The sequence below is a fragment of the Lithobates pipiens genome, unplaced genomic scaffold (genome assembly GCF_037356315.1).
Source record: "Lithobates pipiens isolate NorthernLeopardFrog02 unplaced genomic scaffold, aLitPip1_a1.2 Scaffold_18, whole genome shotgun sequence".
NCBI lineage: Eukaryota > Metazoa > Chordata > Amphibia > Anura > Ranidae > Lithobates > Lithobates pipiens.
In genome coordinates this window covers 213,027,157-213,050,824 of record NW_027507758.1, presented here as the reverse complement: position 1 = coordinate 213,050,824, position 23,668 = coordinate 213,027,157, and the positions used below count along the sequence as shown (strand labels likewise).

Sequence of the window (23,668 nt, the reverse complement as noted above, 5' to 3'; positions counted from 1 at the left end):
TATCTATCTATCTATCTCACCCAGTATCTATCGATCTCACCCAGTATCTATCTATCTATCTATCTATCTATCTATCTATCTATCTCATCCAGTATCTATCTATCTATCTATCTATCTATCTATCTATCTATCTATCTATCTATCTATCTATCTATCCCAGTATTTATCTATCTATCTATCTATCTATCTCACCCAGTATCTATCTATCTATCTATCTATCCCAGTATTTATCTATCTATCTATCTATCTATCTATCTATCTATCTATCTATCTATCTATCTATCTCACCCAGTATCTATCTATCCATCTCACCCAGTAGCTATCTATCCATCTCACCCTGTATCTATCTATCTATCTATCTATCTATCTATCTACCTATCTCACCAGTATCTATCTATCTATCTATCTATCTATCTATCTCACCCAGTATCTATCTATCTCACCCAGTATCTATCTATCTATCTATCTATCTATCTATCTATCTATCTATCTATCTATCTATCTATCTATCTATCTATCTATCTATCTCACCCAGTATCTATCTATCCATCTCACCCTGTATCTATCTATCTATCTATCTATCTATCTATCTATCCCAGTATTTATCTATCTATCTATCTATCTATCTATCTATCTATCTATCTATCTATCTATCTATCTATCTATCTATCTCACCCAGTATCTATCTATCCATCTCACCCAGTAGCTATCTATCCATCTCACCCTGTATCTATCTATCTATCTATCTATCTATCTATCTATCTATCTATCTACCTATCTCACCAGTATCTATCTATCTATCTATCTATCTATCTATCTATCTATCTATCTATCTCACCCAGTATCTATCTCACCCAGTATCTATCTATCTATCTATCTATCTATCTATCTATCTATCTATCTATCTATCTATCTATCTCACCCAGTATCTATCTATCTATCTATCTATCTATCTATCTATCTATCTATCTATCTATCTATCTATCTATATATCTATCTCACATAGATAGATAGATAGATAGATAGATACTGTGTGAGATAGATAGATAGATAGATAGATAGATAGATAGATAGATAGATAGATAGATAGATACTGGGTGAGATAGATAGATAGATAGATAGATAGATAGATAGATAGATAGATAGATAGATAGATACTGAGTGAGATAGATAGATAGATAGATAGATAGTATCTATCTATCTATCTATCTATCTATCTATCTATCTATCTATCTATCTATATATCTATCTCACCCAGTATCTATCTATCTCACCCAGTATCTATCTATCTATCTATCTATCTATCTATCTATCTATCTATCTATCTATCTATCTATCTATCTATCTCACCCAGTATCTATCTATCTATCTCACTCAGTATCTATCTATCTATCTATCTATCTATCTCACTCAGTATCTATCTATCTATCTATCTATCTATCTATCTATCTATCTATCTATCTATCTATCTCACCCAGTATCTATCTATCTATCTCACTCAGTATCTATCTATCTATCTATCTATCTATCTATCTATCTCACTCAGTATCTATCTATCTATCTATCTATCTATCTATCTATCTATCTATCTATCTATCTCACCCAGTATCTATCTATCTATCTCACACAGTATCTATCTATCTATCTATCTATCTATCTATCTATCTATCTATCTATCTATCTATCTATCTATCTATCTCACACAGTATCTATCTATCTATCTATCTATCTATCTATCTATCTATCTATCTATCTATCTATCTATCTATCTATCTATCTATCTCACCCAGTATCTATCTATCTATCTCACCCAGTATCTATCTATCCATCTCACCCAGTAGCTATCTATCCATCTCACCCTGTATCTATCTATCTATCTATCTATCTATCTATCTATCTATCTATCTATCTACCTATCTCACCAGTATCTATCTATCTATCTATCTATCTATCTATCTATCTATCTATCTATCTCACCCAGTATCTATCTATCTATCTCACCCAGTATCTATCTATCCATCTCACCCAGTAGCTATCTATCCATCTCACCCTGTATCTATCTATCTATCTATCTATCTATCTATCTATCTATCTACCTATCTCACCAGTATCTATCTATCTATCTATCTATCTATCTATCTATCCATCTCACCCAGTATCTATCTATCCATCTCACCCAGTAGCTATCTATCCATCTCACCCTGTATCTATCTATCTATCTATCTATCTATCTATCTATCTATCTATCTATCTATCTATCTACCTATCTCACCAGTATCTATCTATCTATCTATCTATCTATCTATCTATCTATCTATCTATCTATCTCACCCAGTATCTATCTATCTATCTATCTATCTATCTATCTATCTATCTATCTATCTATCTATCTATCTATCTATCTATCTCACCCAGTATCTATCTATCTCACCCAGTATCTATCTATCTATCTATCTATCTATCTATCTATCTATCTATCTATCTATCTATCTCATCCAGTATCTATCTATCTATCTATCTATCTATCTATCTATCTATCTATCTATCTATCTATCTATCCCAGTATTTATCTATCTATCTATCTATCTATCTATCTATCTATCTATCTATCTATCTATCTATCTATCTATCTCACCCAGTATCTATCTATCTATCTATCTATCTATCTATCTATCTATCTATATATCTATCTCACATAGATAGATAGATAGATAGATAGATACTGTGTGAGATAGATAGATAGATAGATAGATAGATAGATAGATAGATAGATAGATAGATACTGAGTGAGATAGATAGATAGATAGATAGATAGATAGATAGATAGATAGATAGATACTGGGTGAGATAGATAGATAGATAGATAGATAGATAGATAGATAGATAGATACTGAGTGAGATAGATAGATAGATAGTATCTATCTATCTATCTATCTATCTATCTATCTATCTATCTATCTATCTATATATCTATCTCACCCAGTATCTATCTATCTCACCCAGTATCTATCTATCTATCTATCTATCTATCTATCTATCTATCTATCTATCTATCTCACCCAGTATCTATCTATCTATCTCACTCAGTATCTATCTATCTATCTATCTATCTATCTCACTCAGTATCTATCTATCTATCTATCTATCTATCTATCTATCTATCTATCTATCTATCTCACCCAGTATCTATCTATCTATCTCACTCAGTATCTATCTATCTATCTATCTATCTATCTATCTATCTATCTATCTCACTCAGTATCTATCTATCTATCTATCTATCTATCTATCTATCTATCTATCTATCTATCTATCTATCTATCTATCTCACCCAGTATCTATCTATCTATCTCACACAGTATCTATCTATCTATCTATCTATCTATCTATCTATCTATCTATCTATCTATCTCACACAGTATCTATCTATCTATCTATCTATCTATCTATCTATCTATCTATCTATCTATCTATCTATCTATCTCACCCAGTATCTATCTATCTATCTCACCCAGTATCTATCTATCCATCTCACCCAGTAGCTATCTATCCATCTCACCCTGTATCTATCTATCTATCTATCTATCTATCTATCTATCTACCTATCTCACCAGTATCTATCTATCTATCTATCTATCTATCTATCTATCTATCTATCTATCTATCTATCTATCTATCTCACCCAGTATCTATCTATCTATCTCACCCAGTATCTATCTATCCATCTCACCCAGTAGCTATCTATCCATCTCACCCTGTATCTATCTATCTATCTATCTATCTATCTATCTATCTACCTATCTCACCAGTATCTATCTATCTATCTATCTATCTATCTATCTATCTATCTATCTATCTATCCATCTCACCCAGTATCTATCTATCCATCTCACCCAGTAGCTATCTATCCATCTCACCCTGTATCTATCTATCTATCTATCTATCTATCTATCTATCTATCTATCTATCTACCTATCTCACCAGTATCTATCTATCTATCTATCTATCTATCTATCTATCTATCTATCTATCTATCTATCTATCTATCTCACCCAGTATCTATCTATCTCACCCAGTATCTATCTATCTATCTATCTATCTATCTATCTATCTATCTATCTATCTATCTATCTCATCCAGTATCTATCTATCTATCTATCTATCTATCTATCTATCTATCTATCTATCCCAGTATTTATCTATCTATCTATCTATCTATCTATCTATCTATCTATCTATCTATCTATCTCACCCAGTATCTATCTATCTATCTATCTATCTATCTATCTATCTATCTATCTATCTATCCCAGTATCTATCTATCTATCTATCTATCTATCTATCTATCTATCTATCTATCTATCTATCTATCTATCTATGTATCTATCTATCTATCTATCTATCTATCTATCTATCTATCTATCTATCTATCTCACCCAGTATCTATCTATCTCACCCAGTATCTATCTATCTATCTATCTATCTATCTCATCCAGTATCTATCTATCTATCTATCTATCTATCCCAGTATTTATCTATCTATCTATCTATCTATCTATCTATCTCACCCAGTATCTATCTATCTATCTATCTATCTATCTATCTATCTATCTATCTATCTATCTATCTATCTATCTCACCCAGTATCTATCTATCCATCTCACCCTGTATCTATCTATCTATCTATCTATCTATCTATCTATCTATCTATCTATCTCACCCAGTATCTATCTATCTATCTATCTATCTCACTCAGTATCTATCTATCTATCTATCTATCTCACTCAGTATCTATCTATCTATCTATCTATCTCACTCAGTATCTATCTATCTATCTATCTATCTATCTATCTATCTATCTATCTATCTATCTATCTATCTATCTCACCCAGTATCTATCTATCTATCTCACCCAGTATCTATCTATCTATCTATCTATCTATCTATCTATCTATCTATCCCAGTATTTATCTATCTATCTATCTATCTATCTATCTATCTATCTATCTATCTATCTATCTATCTCACCCAGTATCTATCTATCCATCTCACCCAGTAGCTATCTATCCATCTCACCCTGTATCTATCTATCTATCTATCTATCTATCTATCTCACCAGTATCTATCTATCTATCTATCTATCTATCTATCTATCTATCTATCTATCTATCTATCTATCTCACCCAGTATCTATCTATCTCACCCAGTATCTATCTATCTATCTATCTATCTATCTATCTATCTATCTATCTATCTATCTATCTATCTATCTATCTATCTCACCCAGTATCTATCTATCTATCTATCTATCTATCTATCTATCTATCTATCTATCTATCTATCTATATATCTATCTCACATAGATAGATAGATAGATAGATAGATACTGGGTGAGATAGATAGATAGATATATAGATAGATAGATAGATAGATAGATAGATAGATAGATAGATAGATACTGTGTGAGATAGATAGATAGATAGATAGATAGATAGATAGATAGATAGATAGATACTGGGTGAGATAGATAGATACTGGGTGAGATAGATATATAGATAGATAGATAGATAGATAGATAGATACTGAGTGAGATAGATAGATAGATAGATAGATAGATAGATAGATAGATAGTATCTATCTATCTATCTATCTATCTATCTATCTATCTATCTATCTATATATCTATCTCACCCAGTATCTATCTATCTCACCCAGTATCTATCTATCTATCTATCTATCTATCTATCTATCTATCTATCTATCTCACCCAGTATCTATCTATCTATCTCACTCAGTATCTATCTATCTATCTATCTATCTATCTATCTATCTCACTCAGTATCTATCTATCTATCTATCTATATATCTATCTCACCCAGTATCTATCTATCTCACCCAGTATCTATCTATCTATCTATCTATCTATCTATCTATCTATCTATCTATCTATCTCACCCAGTATCTATCTATCTATCTATCTCACTCAGTATCTATCTATCTATCTATCTATCTATCTATCTATCTATCTATCTATCTATCTATCTATCTATCTCACCCAGTATCTATCTATCCATCTCACCCAGTAGCTATCTATCCATCTCACCCTGTATCTATCTATCTATCTATCTATCTATCTATCTATCTACCTATCTCACCAGTATCTATCTATCTATCTATCTATCTATCTATCTATCTATCTATCTATCTATCTCACCCAGTATCTATCTATCTCACCCAGTATCTATCTATCTATCTATCTATCTATCTATCTATCTATCTATCTCACCCAGTATCTATCTATCTATCTATCTATCTATCTATCTATCTATCTATATATCTATCTCACATAGATAGATAGATAGATAGATAGATAGATACTGGGTGAGATAGATAGATAGATAGATAGATACTGTGTGAGATAGATAGATAGATAGATAGATAGATAGATAGATAGATAGATAGATAGATAGATAGATAGATAGATACTGAGTGAGATAGATAGATAGATAGATAGATAGATAGATAGATAGATAGATAGATACTGGGTGAGATAGATAGATACTGGGTGAGATAGATATATAGATAGATAGATAGATAGATAGATAGATAGATAGATAGATAGATAGATAGATAGATAGATAGATACTGAGTGAGATAGATAGATAGATAGATAGATAGATAGATAGATAGATAGATAGTATCTATCTATCTATCTATCTATCTATCTATCTATATATCTATCTCACCCAGTATCTATCTATCTCACCCAGTATCTATCTATCTATCTATCTATCTATCTATCTATCTATCTATCTATCTATCTATCTCACCCAGTATCTATCTATCTATCTCACTCAGTATCTATCTATCTATCTATCTCACTCAGTATCTATCTATCTATCTATCTATCTATCTATCTATCTATCTCACCCAGTATCTATCTCACTCAGTATCTATCTATCTATCTATCTATCTCACTCAGTATCTATCTATCTATCTATCTATCTCACTCAGTATCTATCTATCTATCTATCTATCTATCTATCTATCTATCTATCTATCTATCTATCTATCTATCTATCTATCTCACCCAGTATCTATCTATCTATCTCACACAGTATCTATCTATCTATCTATCTATCTATCTATCTATCTATCTATCTATCTCACCCAGTATCTATCTATCTATCTCACCCAGTATCTATCTATCCATCTCACCCAGTAGCTATCTATCCATCTCACCCTGTATCTATCTATCTATCTATCTATCTATCTATCTATCTACCTATCTCACCAGTATCTATCTATCTATCTATCTATCTATCTATCTATCTATCTATCTATCTATCCATCTCACCCAGTATCTATCTATCCATCTCACCCAGTAGCTATCTATCCATCTCACCCTGTATCTATCTATCTATCTATCTATCTATCTATCTATCTACCTATCTCACCAGTATCTATCTATCTATCTATCTATCTATCTATCTATCTATCTATCTATCTATCTATCTCACCCAGTATCTATCTATCTATCTATCTATCTATCTATCTATCTATCTATCTCACCCAGTATCTATCTATCTCACCCAGTATCTATCTATCTATCTATCTATCTATCTATCTATCTATCTAATCCAGTATCTATCTATCTATCTATCTATCTATCTATCTATCTATCTATCTATCTATCTATCTATCCCAGTATTTATCTATCTATCTATCTATCTATCTATCTATCTATCTATCTATCTATCTATCTATCTATCTATCTATCTATCTCACCCAGTATCTATCTATCTATCTATCTATCTATCTATCTATCTATCTATCCCAGTATCTATCTATCTATCTATCTATCTATCTATCTATCTATCTATCTATCTATCTATCTCACCCAGTATCTATCTATCCATCTCACCCTGTATCTATCTATCTATCTATCTATCTATCTATCTCACCCAGTATCTATCTATCTATCTATCTATCTATCTATCTATCTATCTATCTCACCCAGTATCTATCTATCCATCTCACCCAGTATCTATCTATCTATCTATCTATCTATCTATCTATCTATCTATCTATCTATCTCATCCAGTATCTATCTATCTATCTATCTATCTATCTATCTATCTATCTATCTATCTATCCCAGTATTTATCTATCTATCTATCTATCTATCTATCTATCTATCTATCTATCTATCTATCTATCTATCTCACCCAGTATCTATCTATCCATCTCACCCTGTATCTATCTATCTATCTATCTATCTATCTATCTATCTATCTATCTCACCCAGTATCTATCTATCTATCTATCTATCTCACTCAGTATCTATCTATCTATCTATCTATCTATCTATCTATCTATCTATCTATCTATCTCACCCAGTATCTATCTATCTATCTATCTATCTCACTCAGTATCTATCTATCTATCTATCTATCTATCTATCTATCTATCTATCTATCTATCTCACCCAGTATCTATCTATCCATCTCACCCTGTATCTATCTATCTATCTATCTATCTATCTATCTATCTATCTATCTATCTATCTATCTATCTATCTCACCCAGTATCTATCTATCTATCTATCTATCTCACTCAGTATCTATCTATCTATCTATCTATCTATCTATCTATCTATCTATCTATCTATCTCACCCAGTATCTATCTATCTATCTCACCCAGTATCTATCTATCTATCTATCTATCTATCTATCTATCTATCTATCTATCTATCTATCCCAGTATTTATCTATCTATCTATCTATCTATCTCACCCAGTATCTATCTATCCATCTCACCCAGTAGCTATCTATCCATCTCACCCTGTATCTATCTATCTATCTATCTATCTATCTATCTATCTCACCAGTATCTATCTATCTATCTATCTATCTATCTATCTATCTATCTATCTATCTATCTATCTATCTCACCCAGTATCTATCTATCTCACCCAGTATCTATCTATCTATCTATCTATCTATCTATCTATCTATCTATCTATCTATCTATCTATCTATCTATCTCACCCAGTATCTATCTATCTATCTATCTATCTATCTATCTATCTATATATCTATCTCACATAGATAGATAGATAGATAGATAGATAGATAGATACTGGGTGAGATAGATAGATAGATAGATAGATAGATAGATAGATAGATACTGTGTGAGATAGATAGATAGATAGATAGATACTGGGTGAGATAGATAGATACTGGGTGAGATAGATATATAGATAGATAGATAGATAGATAGATACTGAGTGAGATAGATAGATAGATAGATAGATAGATAGATAGATAGTATCTATCTATCTATCTATCTATCTATCTATCTATCTATCTATCTATCTATCTATCTATCTATATATCTATCTCACCCAGTATCTATCTATCTCACCCAGTATCTATCTATCTCACCCAGTATCTATCTATCTATCTATCTATCTATCTATCTATCTATCTCACCCAGTATCTATCTATCTATCTCACTCAGTATCTATCTATCTATCTATCTATCTATCTCACTCAGTATCTATCTATCTATCTATCTATCTATCTATCTATATATCTATCTCACCCAGTATCTATCTATCTCACCCAGTATCTATTTATCTATCTATCTATCTATCTCACCCAGTATCTATCTATCTATCTATCTATCTCACTCAGTATCTATCTATCTATCTATCTATCTATCTATCTATCTATCTATCTATCTCACCCAGTATCTATCTATCTATCTCACCCAGTGTCTATCTATCTATCTATCTATCTATCTATCTATCTCACACAGTATCTATCTATCTATCTATCTATCTATCTATCTATCTATCTATCTCACCCAGTATCTATCTATCTATCTCACCCAGTATCTATCTATCTATCTCACCCAGTATCTATCTATCCATCTCACCCTGTATCTATCTATCTATCTATCTACCTATCTCACCAGTATCTATCTATCTATCTATCTATCTATCTATCTATCTATCTATCAATCTATCTCACCCAGTATCTATCTATCTATATATCTATCTATCTATCTATTGTGAGGGTATTTCGCTCGGTAGCGGGTGTGTGTGACCCCCTGGATGGGTTCACAACACAAAGTCAGGCACAGCAGACAGCGGTGTAGGTGCAAAAAACAAAAGGTCCGGTTTATTTAGGCTACATGCAGTGATACATATAACAGCCAAACAAAATAAAACAAGAAAATAAATCCTGGTCAGCTTGACCTCTAACTACACACGTAGATTCCCTGTCTAACAACTGGGTGCAGCCTTGTGCTGCCCCAGTCCCTGTCTCTATTGTAGGGGTTTGCCACACAGGCGTTAACTCACCGCACAGAACAGATCTCAGACTCCCCAGTCTATACACACAAAACTGGTTCCAGGATGGAGCATCTCCCTATGCATGCTGGGGTTTTTTGTAGAGGTCTTAATGAGCCCACTTACTTCAGCTGGGCTCATTAACTCTTCCCCTCTAATTGTAAAAGTCTGCATAAAGCCTGAATCTAGGACACACATATTTCCCATCCTGAATACAACCAGGTGATTTTACCTGCGTGCTGCCACATACCCTCTTGTTTCAACCTTGGGGTTGTAACACAAGCAGCCAGACACGCATGTATCCGAGACAAAGCATCCACATTCCCCATTTTAACACCGGGGCGATGCTTAACTGTAAAGTTAAATTCCTGTAGGGACAGGAACCACCTATTTACCCTTCTATTGGTCTCCTTGTTTTGAGCCATCCACTTTAAAGGAGCGTGATCAGTCACCAGGTCAAAGTGCCTACCTAGCAGATAGTACCGAAGGGAATCTAGAGCCCACTTCACTGCTAAACATTCCTTCTCAATCGTGGAGTAATTTACCTCATGGGACTTCAACTTCCTGCTGAGGTAAATGACTGGGTGCTCTTCCCCGTTCCAGACCTGGGATAACACTGCTCCTAACCCAACGTCTGATGCATCAGTTTGTACAACAAAGTCCTTAGAGAAGTCTGGTGAGTACAACACTGGCTGGCTACATAAGGCTGTTTTTAAGGACTGAAATGCTTCCTCAGCCTCTGGGGACCATTTAACCATAACCGACTCTTTCCCTTTTGTCAGGTTGGTGAGGGGCACAGCCTGAGAAGCAAAATGGGGAATGAATCGTCGATAATAGCCAGCGATTCCCAGAAAGGCCCGTACCCGTTTCTTGCTGTTGGGACGTGGCCAACTCTGTATGGCCTCGACTTTATTGACTTGGGGTTTTATCACCCCCCTCCCATTAGTGTACCCAAGATATTTGGCCTCCTCCTGTCCAATGGTACACTTCTTTGGATTGGCCGTAAACCCAGCTTCCCGGATAGAGTCTAGGACTGCTTGTACTTTTGGCAAATGTGAGACCCAGTCTGTGCTATGGATAATCACATCATCCAGGTAAGCTGCAGCATATTTATGATGGGGCCTCAGAATCTTATCCATTTTCCGCTGGAATGTTGCCGGTGCATTCTGTAACCCAAACTGCATTCTCTTATATTGGAATGCCCCATCTGGGGTTACAAACGCAGTTTTCTCCTTGGCCGACTCGGCCAGGGGAATTTGCCAATACCCTTTGGTGAGATCAAGAGTTGTCATATATCGGGCTGTTCCCAGCCGGTCAACCAACTCATCTATACGTGGCATGGGGTAGGTGTCAAATTTTGTAACTTTATTTAATTGTCTAAAATCGTTACAAAACCGCCAGCTCCCATCAGGTTTGGGCACTAGTACAATAGGACTGGACCAGTCACTCTGGGACTCCTCTATCACACCCAATTCCAGCATCCTTTGAACCTCCCCACGTATTGCCTCCCGTCGGGCCTCTGGTATTCTATAAGGTTTTAGTTTTACCCTTTCTCCTGGCGGGGTGATAATGTCATGCTCTACGCCAGATGTTTGTCCCGGAAGCTCAGAGAAAATCTCTTTGTTACGAAGTACAAACTCTTTAACCTCCTGTTGTTGGGGTTTCGATAAGGTGTCTGCTATTCCAACCTCAGGAACTAAGCAATCAGGCTGTACTTGTGACAAAGTCTCTGCGACTAGGGATTCCCTATCCCTCCAGGCTTTCAGCAGATTGATGTGATAGATCTGCTCCGGCTTTCGCCTTCCTGGCTGTCTAACCCTGTAGTTCACCTCACTAATTTTTTCAATTACTTCATATGGACCTTGCCATTTGGCCAGAAATTTGCTTTCAACCGTAGGGACTAGCACCAAGACCCTATCCCCCGGGGAAAAAGTACGTGTCTTGGCCCCACGGTTGTACACTCTCTGCTGTGCTAACTGCGCTTGGGTTAAATGTTCCTTTACAATTGGCATTACCTGTGCAATTCTATCTTGCATCAGGGCGACATGCTCAATCACACTCCTGTGAGGAGAACTCTCATTTTCCCAAGTTTCCTTGGCGATATCCAGCAGCCCTCTTGGGTGTCTCCCATAGAGCAACTTGAAGGGTGAGAAACCCGTAGAGGATTGGGGTACCTCCCTAATGGCAAACATCAGATAGGGTATTAGACAATCCCAATTCTTTCCATCTCTATCCACCACCTTCTTTAACATTTGTTTTAGGGTTTTGTTGAATCTTTCAACCAACCCATCTGTTTGGGGGTGATACACAGATGTACGCAATTGCTTCACTTTGTACAACTTGCATAATTCTTTCATAACCCGGGACATAAAGGGTGTACCTTGGTCCGAAAGCAGTTCCTTACAAATACCCACGCGGCTAAAAACAAGGGATAGCTCCTTGGCTATGGTTTTGGCCGAGGTATTTCGGAGAGGAATTGCTTCCGGATAACGGGTGGCATAGTCCAATATAACCAAAATGTACTGATGCCCCCTAGCAGACTTCATTATCGGACCTACCAAATCCATTGCGATCCTCTCAAAGGGGACCTCAATGATAGGAAGAGGTACCATTGGGTTACGGAAATGTGGCATAGGTGCCGACTTCTGACACACAGGGCAGGAGGAACAATAATTTTCTATTTCCTTCATGACCCCAGGCCAATAGAATCTCTGCAATACCCTCTCTCTGGTTTTCTCTGTCCCCAGATGACCTCCCAGAATGTGTCCATGAGCCAATTCTAACACCAACTTCCTGTAAGGTTTGGGCACTACAAGTTGCTCAATGGTTTCTTCTGCCCTTTGAGCCACTCGATATAGCAGGTCCCTTTCCATAGTGAAGTAAGGATAAGGGCAAGTCTTATCTGGGTTCACTAACTCGCCATCTATTTTCACCACATTTTCCCGTGCCTTTATTAGGGTGGGGTCTTTTAACTGTTCTGTGGCAAAATTTTCCCTGTGAACCTCAAGATCCGAAAACTCCACAGACGGCATGTTTTCATCTGAGGATGTTGGCTCCTCCCCAGTTTCTCGAGTTTCCCCCGCTAATACCGACAAGGGAAATTCAGGAGAGTCCTCACCACTCCCAGAGGAATTCTGGTCATCTTCCTGGTTTATAGGGGCACCAATGGGGGCCTCAGGACAATCCCAGAGTTCCCAGAATTTTGGAAAATCCCTTCCCACAATAGCATCATGTGGTAACTGAGACACTAACCCCACCTGATGAGAGAGGTTACCTTTGGGGGTCTCAAAAAACACTGAAGTTACAGGATACTCTCGGGTGTCCCCATGCACACAAATAACAGCCACCCTGTTCTTCCCAGAGACCTCTGTAGTAACTAATTCAGCTTTTATCAATGTTACCAGGCTACCTGAATCTAGCAACACATCAACATGTCTACCATTAATACACATTTTACATAAATGTTTCTCAGGTCCCCGAATGGCAGTGCATGCAACTGTCGCAAACAGCGACTGACGTCTCTCCCTTATAAAGTCACATTGCATAGGCTCATCCACAACTGGGCAATTGGCTGCAATATGTCCCTCTTGCCGGCAGCGGTAGCAAATAATTTTTTTCGCTGCCTCTTGCAGCATGGGCTTCCTGGGCTGCTCCCGCCAGACCTTAGGTAGAACTCCCACCCTCTCACTCTCTCCACCCTCACCCCTTGGAGTCATCTTACCCGCCACTGGGGATGATCTGGTCTTGGGGGGGAAAGTCCGTGAGTCCCTGGAAGAGGTGGTCAAGTTCTCTGTAGCCAAGTACCTCTCAACCAGATCCACAAGTTTATCTGCATTTTCTGGGTCTCCATGGCTTACCCATTTTTGGATGGCAGTAGGAAGAGCTCTCAGGAAACGATCCATAACCACACGTTCCACAATGTTTGGCGCGGTCAAAATCTCTGGCTGCAGCCACTTCCTGCTCAGGTGAATGAGATCATACATTTGAGACCTGGGAGGTTTTCCAACCTGAAAAGTCCAGTTATGCACGCGCTGAGCCCGGACTGCCAGGGTGACACCCAGCCGTGCCAATATTTCTGCTTTTAGCACCACATAGTCTTTTGCTTGGTCAGGCTCTAGGTCATAATAAGCTTTCTGCGATTCCCCAGTTAACAGAGGGGCCACCAGTCCAGCCCATTGCTCCTTAGGCCGCGTACACACGGGCGGACTGTTCGCCCAACTTTGTCCGCTGAACAGTGTTTCAGCGGACAGTCCGCTCGTGTGTGGGCTTTCAGCGGACAGTTTCAGCGGACAGTCTGACGAACAAAGTTTTTCGGAATTTCCGTAAAACTGTCCGCTGAAACTTGGTTTGAGCGAACAGTCCGCCCGTGTGTAGGCTTGTTCGTCAAACTAAGTTCCGCGCATACTCAGAAAGAATTTACAGGGCGGAAGCGCTCGGTCTTGTAAAACTAGTGTTCGTATTGAAGCTAGCATATTCGTCATGCTGCTAATTTTGTGTTTTTTTTTTAATATAGCCCGTTCTTTTCTTCTTCGTAATGCAAGAAAAGTGAAGTAGCTTTGCTGCTTATATTCACACAGAGTTATACTACATGTTTTTATTCATCCTCATCCTATGATTAATCTTCCAATTATAGCAAAAATATATTCCCAATTTATATAAAAAAAAAAAAAAAAAACCAACCCCAAAAAAATAAATAAAAATAAATATAAATATATATATATATATATATATATATATATTTATTTATTTCAGAAAAAAAAAAAAATCTATTACTATATATTTTTGGAACTACTATTGTTTTTTTTGTTTTTTTTTGGGTGGGGGGTTTGAAACAAGATGGACTTGCATTTTTTTGGGCCAAGCAGGACTATGCAAGTAGAGATAGATAGATAGATAGATAGATACCCAAACCATCATTTTAGCCTACACATGATTGCATGTTCAAAATCAGCAGAGCTTCCCCTCATTTCAAATGTTAAGCCTCAAATTTACAGCGAATGCACTTCCAAGTGCACTTGCAGTGCTTTAAAAATTGCACTTGAAGTTAGCATATTTACATGAACATGTGTTTTGTAAATAACCCCCAGAGTCTTTTGACATGTATCTGCCTACTCACAAATAAACTTTGTTTTTTTAACCCAAAATTACACAAAAATATTGATAAAAAAAAAAAAAAAGAAAACATACAAGATTTTTTTGAAATAATAAATTTTTATTTTTCCTCAGAACCAAAAACAAAAAACAAAAGGGAGGCAACACTGGAGACAATTTTGACGTTTGTGAAGCCTTTTGTCCCCCAGGCACACATCAAGTGAGTGGACACCAAAATTCCGAACCTGCGTAGCATGTACATAGGGAGCACAACCAGGTCCTAGAATCCCAAAGACCAGGAACAGCAGCAGATGAGATCTATGTCCCCAGACTGTGGTACTACAACAGCCTGCGTCTTCTTTCAGAGCAGACTGAAGCCAGGCAGTCACCTGCGACTCTTCCGTCTAGCCTTCCCTCCAGGCTTCGCTGGAGGCTGTGCCTTTGGTGGTGGAGTTGTGGTAGGAGGAGGAGGAGGAGGAGGAGGAGGAGCAGTAGGGTCTGTTTTGTAGAGCTTCGTGGTGGGTGTGAGCTCACCCTTCAGACCCAGTTGTATGGCATCAAAGAAGATTGCCTCACACATGTTTCTTTGGGGTTTGTCCATTTCTTGGAGCTTGCTAGCCAGATAAGTGGCATAGGCCTCCTGCGGATTGGGGGGTTTGGACAAAATCTGGGTGGCTCGCTGTATCAGCACCAAGGACTCCTCCTCTGTACGGCACATCCTCCTGGGCCTTTTGCTGGCTAGGCGGAGGGGAGGGACCTGGCTCTCAGTCCTACTCCTGCTGGGCCCAGCTAGCTCCTGCGTGTGGCTGGTCCCGGCCTCCTCCTCCATACCACTGGTCCCGGCCTCCTCCTGGGTGAGCTCATCCTGTGTAAAAAAACAAAGCAATCAATAACTAAAATATGTCTATATTTAGAAATCATCAATCACTAACAATTTTACAGTTCTCACTTGCAAATACATTTGTCTTGAAATACAAAAGGCTATCATTTTGACACCATCATTTTTCCATCAGTTCATTAAGATTTGAGCCACATTTGTGTAAACTACTGTATCCTTCTATCTAATTTAATTTGTGATGAAATCCTAGATTTGGAAGCAATTCAAACATTGAACTTGACATCATTAATATTTGAGCAATCCAAACGTTAGAAACTAAAATATACCTGGCTCCAGCTGGGCGCATCAACCTCGTCCAGCAAGGAAGGGTCTGGATCTTCCAGGGATGGCTCACCTGAGGCGGAGGGAAGGGTGGAGGGACGGGTAGACGGAAGAGTCGAAAGTGACGGCCTGGCTTCTGACGTGTCATCCAGAAAACGCAGCCTGTCATAATACCACAGCCTAGGTACATAGACCTGACCTGCTGCTGCTCCTGATGTTTGGGACTCTAGGATCTTTCTTTGCTCCCGCCTATACGCGCTACGCAGGTTCTGAATTTTGGCGTTCACAAAGACAGTGTCTGCCTGGGGGACTCGGGTTTTCACAAACGCCAAAACTGTCTCCAGTGTCTTCTTTCGGGCAGCACGGATTGGGTATTGGGGGTGTTTTGTATCCCACAGATTGCTGTGGGACTCCACTAGATCTATAAAGGTGGAGAGGAAGGCCTCCTCTTTAAAGGGGTCTGCAGTATACTTTTTCATTTTCTGAAAAGAAAAAAAAAAAAAAAAAAAAGTCAGACCAAATGCACACTATATTGTGACAATGTAGGCGAGACACACACTACTACACACGCTACCCCCCCCCCCCACACACACACACACACACACACACACACACACACACACTACCCCTCCCACACACACAAACACTCCCCCCCCACACACACACACACACACACACACTACCCCTCCCACACACAAAAACACTCCCCCCCCCCCCCCCACACACACACACACACACACACACACACACACTACCCCTCCCACACACACAAACACTCCCCCCCCACACACACACACACACACACACACTAGCCCCACCCCCTATACACCCACCCCCACACTACCACACAAAACACCAAGCCCACTCAACCACCAACCCACATAGAAATCAATTAAACATCAATAAGAATAAAATTCAATATGGATATCCCTAACGCAGGCTTTAAATTAACCGAAAATAAAATGATAACTATCTTACCGTCGCGTGTAGCACTCGCTGCTCCCGTTCGGACAAGCGTACGGCCTCGTGGTACCGCTTTATATACGGCGCATGCGCTCAGGCTCCGCCTGCGTCGCCCGCCCCTGACGTTCCTTGCGACCGTGTTTCCCCGCCCCTTTTACCCTCCTTCCACTGTGGGTGTATGAGAGTGGAAAATGGCGGATGCAAGTTCAATTAGCAGCGTGAGCAGCGCGGAGGAAAGCCATGGGCCCCAAGCAAGGAGGAGATATAAGGCCACCAATATGGCGTTCGAAGAGATGGTGGAGATGGTAGCTATCCTTAAGAGGGATGATTATGATGGGGAACATGGCCCTTACCCAAAACCAAATATAAGGAAAACCCCCACTTTGGACGAGGTGGTCACAGCCTTGGAGTCAAAATTCGGGGTACGGAGAGGAAAGGACCAGCTGCGGAAAAGATGGTCGGACATCAAGTCCAGGGAGCCGGACCAATATGACCGCATCAAAAAGGTCCTGAAAAAAAGTGAGTAAACTCCGCGTTTCTCGTGACTGTCGGACATAATCGTTTGATTTGATCGTAATCGTTCGTGTAGATAGTGTATGTAAAACTGGCGGATTTGATTGTAATCGTACGTGTAGATAGTGTATGTAAAACTGGCGGATTTGATCGTAATCGTTCATGTAGATAGTGACTGGAAATCTGGCGGATTTATATTAATCGTTCGTGTAGGTGGTGTAAATTTGGCGGATTAGATCGTAATCGTTCGTGTAGGTAGTTTATGAAAATATGGCGCATATGGTTGTTCGTATATGTGGGCGTAAATAGCATGAATTTGTGTATGGTGTAAATTTATCTGGTGTTGGATTAGATTTTAATTAGTTTTTTTTTTTTTTGTTCATGATAAACTGAATTGTCACGCTCAGTTTATAGGATATAAATTTTTAATAAAGTTTCATAAATTTATTCAGTGCAATGTAGACTCAATTAAAAAAATTAGATAGATAGATAGATAAAATGCTGGTTCAACATCTGGACTAGGAAACATTTATAAGTGTAGTTTGGGCCTTCATAGAACATTTTTGACATAATCACACACAGGTACTCCAGGCGTTGATTCGAGTGTGTCCGTCTGTGAAACTTGGACAAAAGATATACAGTATCACAGTTTGGTTAAAGGCTAGGTTCACATTGCTGCAATGTACGAGATCAAATGTGATTTGCACCGCACTGCAGTGCAAATCACATGTGATCTCTGTGTGATGCGATTTCAGCCATGCATGTAGTATGGCTGAATTTACATCGCATCCGGACCAAACTTGTACATGGCCCTTTTTTTAGTCCACAGCCAAATCGGATCACATGGGTGTTCACACCATGTGGTCCGATTCCTGTCCGAGTTTAAAGATTGCACTGTGAAATGAGAACTAATTTGGAGGTGTCAATAAAACTTTACACTGATACTCCCAGCAGGTCACATAGGGCAGTGCGAACTCCGCATGCGATGCGTGAAACCACAGTAGATTTGCAGCGTTCACACATCGCAGCAGTCTGAACACAGCCTAACTAAAAAAAAGTCATTTTAAGGATGTATTAAACTAGGATCTTGTAATAACCAGCTAATAATTTTACACCACTTCAAACCAATGTTTCATATTCAAATTTCTGAACTCAAATATCACTATGCTTAAAAGTATTTTTTTTTTTTTTTTTTCATTCTCATAGGGAAACAAAGACTCAGACAAGAGGCGGAGCAGCCCAGGACCCCCCGACCTCGCCAGCCTGATTGGGCAATTAGCCCCAGCCCCAGCCCCGTGCCAGTATTGGAGCTGCCCAGCCCAGTGTCCTCGAGGGAGCAGCCAAGCTCGGTATCCTCCGCTGGACCAAGCTCCGTAGCTCCACTGGATGAGCCCAGCCCAGGGCTAGATGTGGAGGAGGAAGAGCAGGTGGCGTTACACACCCCACAAAGTGAAAGTGAGTGTCTGACAACCCAGCTTAAGGTAAACAATTAATGGCTGTATATTTTAACCAATTTTTTATCTACACATGTTTTTAGGTGATGATCTGGTGGTGGTAGGAGAAGCTGCGGAGCCCTTTTCAGCGGACAGTGCCCAGAGGCTGATAGGGCAGATCATGGCCTGGAATGCCAGGATCGACTTAATGGAGAGCAACATCCAGGCCATGCAACAAGAAATCCTGGCCACGCAACAACGAATCCTGGGCATTCAACAACAGCTGGTCCCTATGAGGCAGGAAATGAAGGACATGATCGATGTTTTAGGGAGAATATAAGCCCCTTTTCCCCTAAACCACAATCGATCATGTCCTTCATTTCCTTGCCCAAAAGTTTAAGGTTTTTACAAGATTTTTAGAGGCCAAATTTTGAAGATGCACACGGTGTGTCAACATGTGCTATGTGCCATCAGAGGATCGCAATGGACGCATTTGGTGTTTGCAAACCCTTGCTCCTTCTAGTATGAGAGAGGAAGGGATTGCACACACCAAACACGTCCATTGATCACTCATGATGGTACATAGCACATGTTGACATTACCAATTTTTGGTGTGCATCTTCAAAATTTGGCTTTACCCCTTGTTTTATGTAAATAGTTAAAAATCTGATTTTATTATTTTAAATTTTTGTGATAATTGTATTTTTGATATATTTATATGTTTACCAAAAAAAAAAAAAAAATATATATAATTTTTAAAAACAAAAAAAAATATATAAAAATAATAATTTTTAAAAACCAATTTCACAAAAAAATTAAAAAAAAAAAACACAAAAAAAAAGATCTAAATAAGAGGCACTGGTTGGAATGTGCACTATTAAAAAATCAAAAAAAAAAAAAAAAAAAAATGTGTGTGTCTACTTCTTTCAATACTCAATACTAGTTTGTAAAGTCATTTTGTGTTTTCTGTCACAAAGGGCCTTATTTCCTATTGTCAAAAACCACTTTGCTATACAAATGCACTAGGACAGGAATATGCAATTAGTGGAAATCCAGCTGTTGCAGAACTACAAGTCCCATGAAGCATAGCAAGACTGACAGCCACAAGCATGAGACCCAGAGGCATGATTGACTTGTAGTTTTGCACCAGCCGGAGGTTGGCCAATTGCATATCCTTGAATTAGGTCAATGTAGGATACAAGCAACGTGAAAAGCAAACAAGAACCAAACTTAAAAATTTGAACAGACAAGACATATTTCAAGAAAAATATTTTTTTTATTGGTCAGCTGGCATTGGAATAGCCCCCCTACCATTAAAATAGCTGACATAGTGATCACGCACCTCACGTGCTGTTTGGGGGGCTAAGCCAGGAAGGGCATGATCCAGCCCTGTCAGTTCTGGAAGCCTGAGTCCGGCCTCAGGCCCAATAGGCTGCAGGTACTGGTTACCAGAAAATTTCCTTAAAAAATTGTGAAGAATGCAGCAGCACATAATAACATAGTTGAGTTTATATTCTGCCAGGTTGATGGCTGTCAACAACAGACAGAACCGGCTGGCCATAATGCCAAAGGCACTCTCCACAACCCTTCTTGCTCTGGCCAGCCGGTAATTAAAAATCCTCCTCTCCGGGGTGAGGGTCCTTTGGGGGAAGGGTCTCATGAGATGTTCACTCAGACCAAACGCTTCATCAGCCAGAAAAACAAACGGGAGCCCCTCCTCATTTTCGGCATCTGGTGGCAAGTCCAGGCCACCAGTGGTAAGACGGTGGCAGAACTCGGTCTGCCTAAAGACTCCTCCGTCAGACATCCGGCCGTTCTTCCCCACATCCACATAAAGGAAGTCACATTGTGCCGACACCACCGCCATTAGCACCACACTATGGAACCCCTTATAATTCCAATAGTAGGACCCCGAATGGGGTGGGGGCACAATCCTCACATGTTTCCCGTCGATGGCCCCTCCGCAGTTGGGGAAGTCCCAACGGGCAGCGAACTGGGAAGCCACAGTCTGCCATTCCTGTGGCGTTGAAGGAAGCTGAAACAAAAAAAAAAAAAAATTAGTCATTAAATAAAAACAATTCATAACAAAGAAAATTCAAAAACATTTTGGAACAACAGTTAAACAGAAATCTTGCTAATTTGTTTTCTGCCAAGAAAAAAAAAAAGTAGGCGGACCAATTCACAGATTAATCAGCCCTCTGATGGACCAGGGGACATAAATTAGGTGGGTAAGTGGGGTGGGGGGGGGACTAATTACTAAGTATACAACACATGAACCTAATTTGAGTGGGGTGGGGACTAATTACTAAGTATACAACACATGAACCTAATTTGAGTGGGGTGGGGACTAATTACTAAGTATACAACACATGAACCTAATTTGAGTGGGGTGGGGACTAATTACTAAGTATACAACACATGAACCTAATTTGAGTGGGGGGAATAATTAATGAGTTGACAATCCATATCTCTCTCTATATATCTCTCTCTATATATCTCTCTCTATATATCTCTCTCTATATATCTCTCTCTATATATCTCTCTCTATATATCTCTCTCTATATATCTCTCTCTATATATCTCTCTCTATATATCTCTCTCTATATATCTCTCTCTATATATCTCTCTCTATATATCTCTCTCTATATATCTCTCTCTATATATCTCTCTCTATATATCTCTCTCTATATATCTCTCTCTATATATCTCTCTCTCTCTCTCCACACAGGGTGTATACACAAAAAAGGTAAAAAGCTAAAAAAAAAAAATAAAAAAAAAAAAAACACATTTAACCACTGGGCACTTAAACACCCTTAATAACCAGACCAATTTTCAGCTTTCGGTGCTCTCGCATTTTGAATGACAATTACTCAGTCATGCAACACTGGACCTATATGAAATTTTTGTCCTTTTTTTCACACAAATAGAGCTTTCTTTTGGTGGTATTTAATCACCGCTGGGTTTTTTTTTTTTTGTGCTATAAAAGAAAAAATACCGAAAATTCTGTAAAAAAACGAATTTTTCTTTGTTTCTGTTAGAAAATTTAGCAGATTAGAAATTTTTTCTTCATAAATTTTGGCCAAAATTTATACTACTACATATCTTTGGTAAAAATAAGTACAAATTGGTGGATATTATTTGGTCTTTGTGAAAGTTATAGAGTCCACAAGCTATGGTGCCAATATCTGAAAATTGATCACACCTGAAGGACTGACGGCCTATTTCAATTCTTGAGACCCTAACATGCCAGAAAAGTACAAATACCCCCCAAATGACCCCTTTTTGGAAAGAAGACATTCCAAGGTATTTAGTAAGAGGCATGATGAGTTTTTTGAAGTTGTCATTTTTTCCCACAATTCTTTGCAAAATCAAGATTCTTTTTACTTTTTTTTTTTTTTCACAAAATTGTCATATTATCAGGTTATTTCTCACACACAGCATATGCATACCACAAATTACACCCCAAAACACATTCTGCTATTACTCCCGAGTATGGTGATACCACATGTGTGAGACTTTTACACAGCGTGGCCACATACAGAGGCCCAACATGCAGGGAGCGCCATCAGGCGTTCTGGAGCACCCAGGACAATTCTGACATTTCTCTCCTACATGTAAAAATCATCATTTATTTGCTAGAAAATTACATAGAACTCCAAAACATTATATATGTTTTTTTAGCAAACACCCTGGAGAATACAATGGTGGTCTTTGCAACTTTTTATCTCGCACGGTATTTGCGCAGTAATTTTTCGAATGCTTTTTTTTGGAAAAAAAACTGTTTTGTGCTTAAAAAAAAAAAAAACACAGTAAAGTTAGCCCAATTTTTGCATAATGTGAAAGATGAAGTTACGCTGAGTAAATAGATACCTAATATGTCACTCTTCAAAATTGCACACGCTCGTGGAATGGCGCCAAACGTCGCTACTTAAAAATCCCCATAGGCGACGATTTACATTTTTTTTACTGGTTATATGTTTTGAGTTACAGAGGAGGTCTAGGGCTAGAATTATTTCTCTCGCTCTAACGTTCGCAGCGATACCTCACATGTGTGGTTTGAACACCGTTTTCATATGTGGGCGGGACTTACGCATGCGTTCGCTTCTGCATGCGAGCACATGGGGACAGGGGCGCTTTAAAAAAAACATTTT

At 38.3% G+C, this 23,668-nt stretch overlaps 1 long non-coding RNA gene across 1 annotated transcript in view; it reads left to right on the top strand.

Annotated features, from left to right (window-relative positions):
• Positions 1–20,266, top strand: part of LOC143990108 (uncharacterized) — a 46,877-nt gene extending 26,611 nt beyond the window's left edge. The window contains exons 2-3 of the long non-coding RNA XR_013277160.1: positions 19,291–19,539; positions 19,622–20,266. This is a non-coding gene — a long non-coding RNA (uncharacterized LOC143990108). The remainder of the gene's footprint in view (positions 1–19,290; positions 19,540–19,621) is intronic.
• The last annotated feature ends 3,402 nt before the right edge of the window (positions 20,267–23,668 follow it).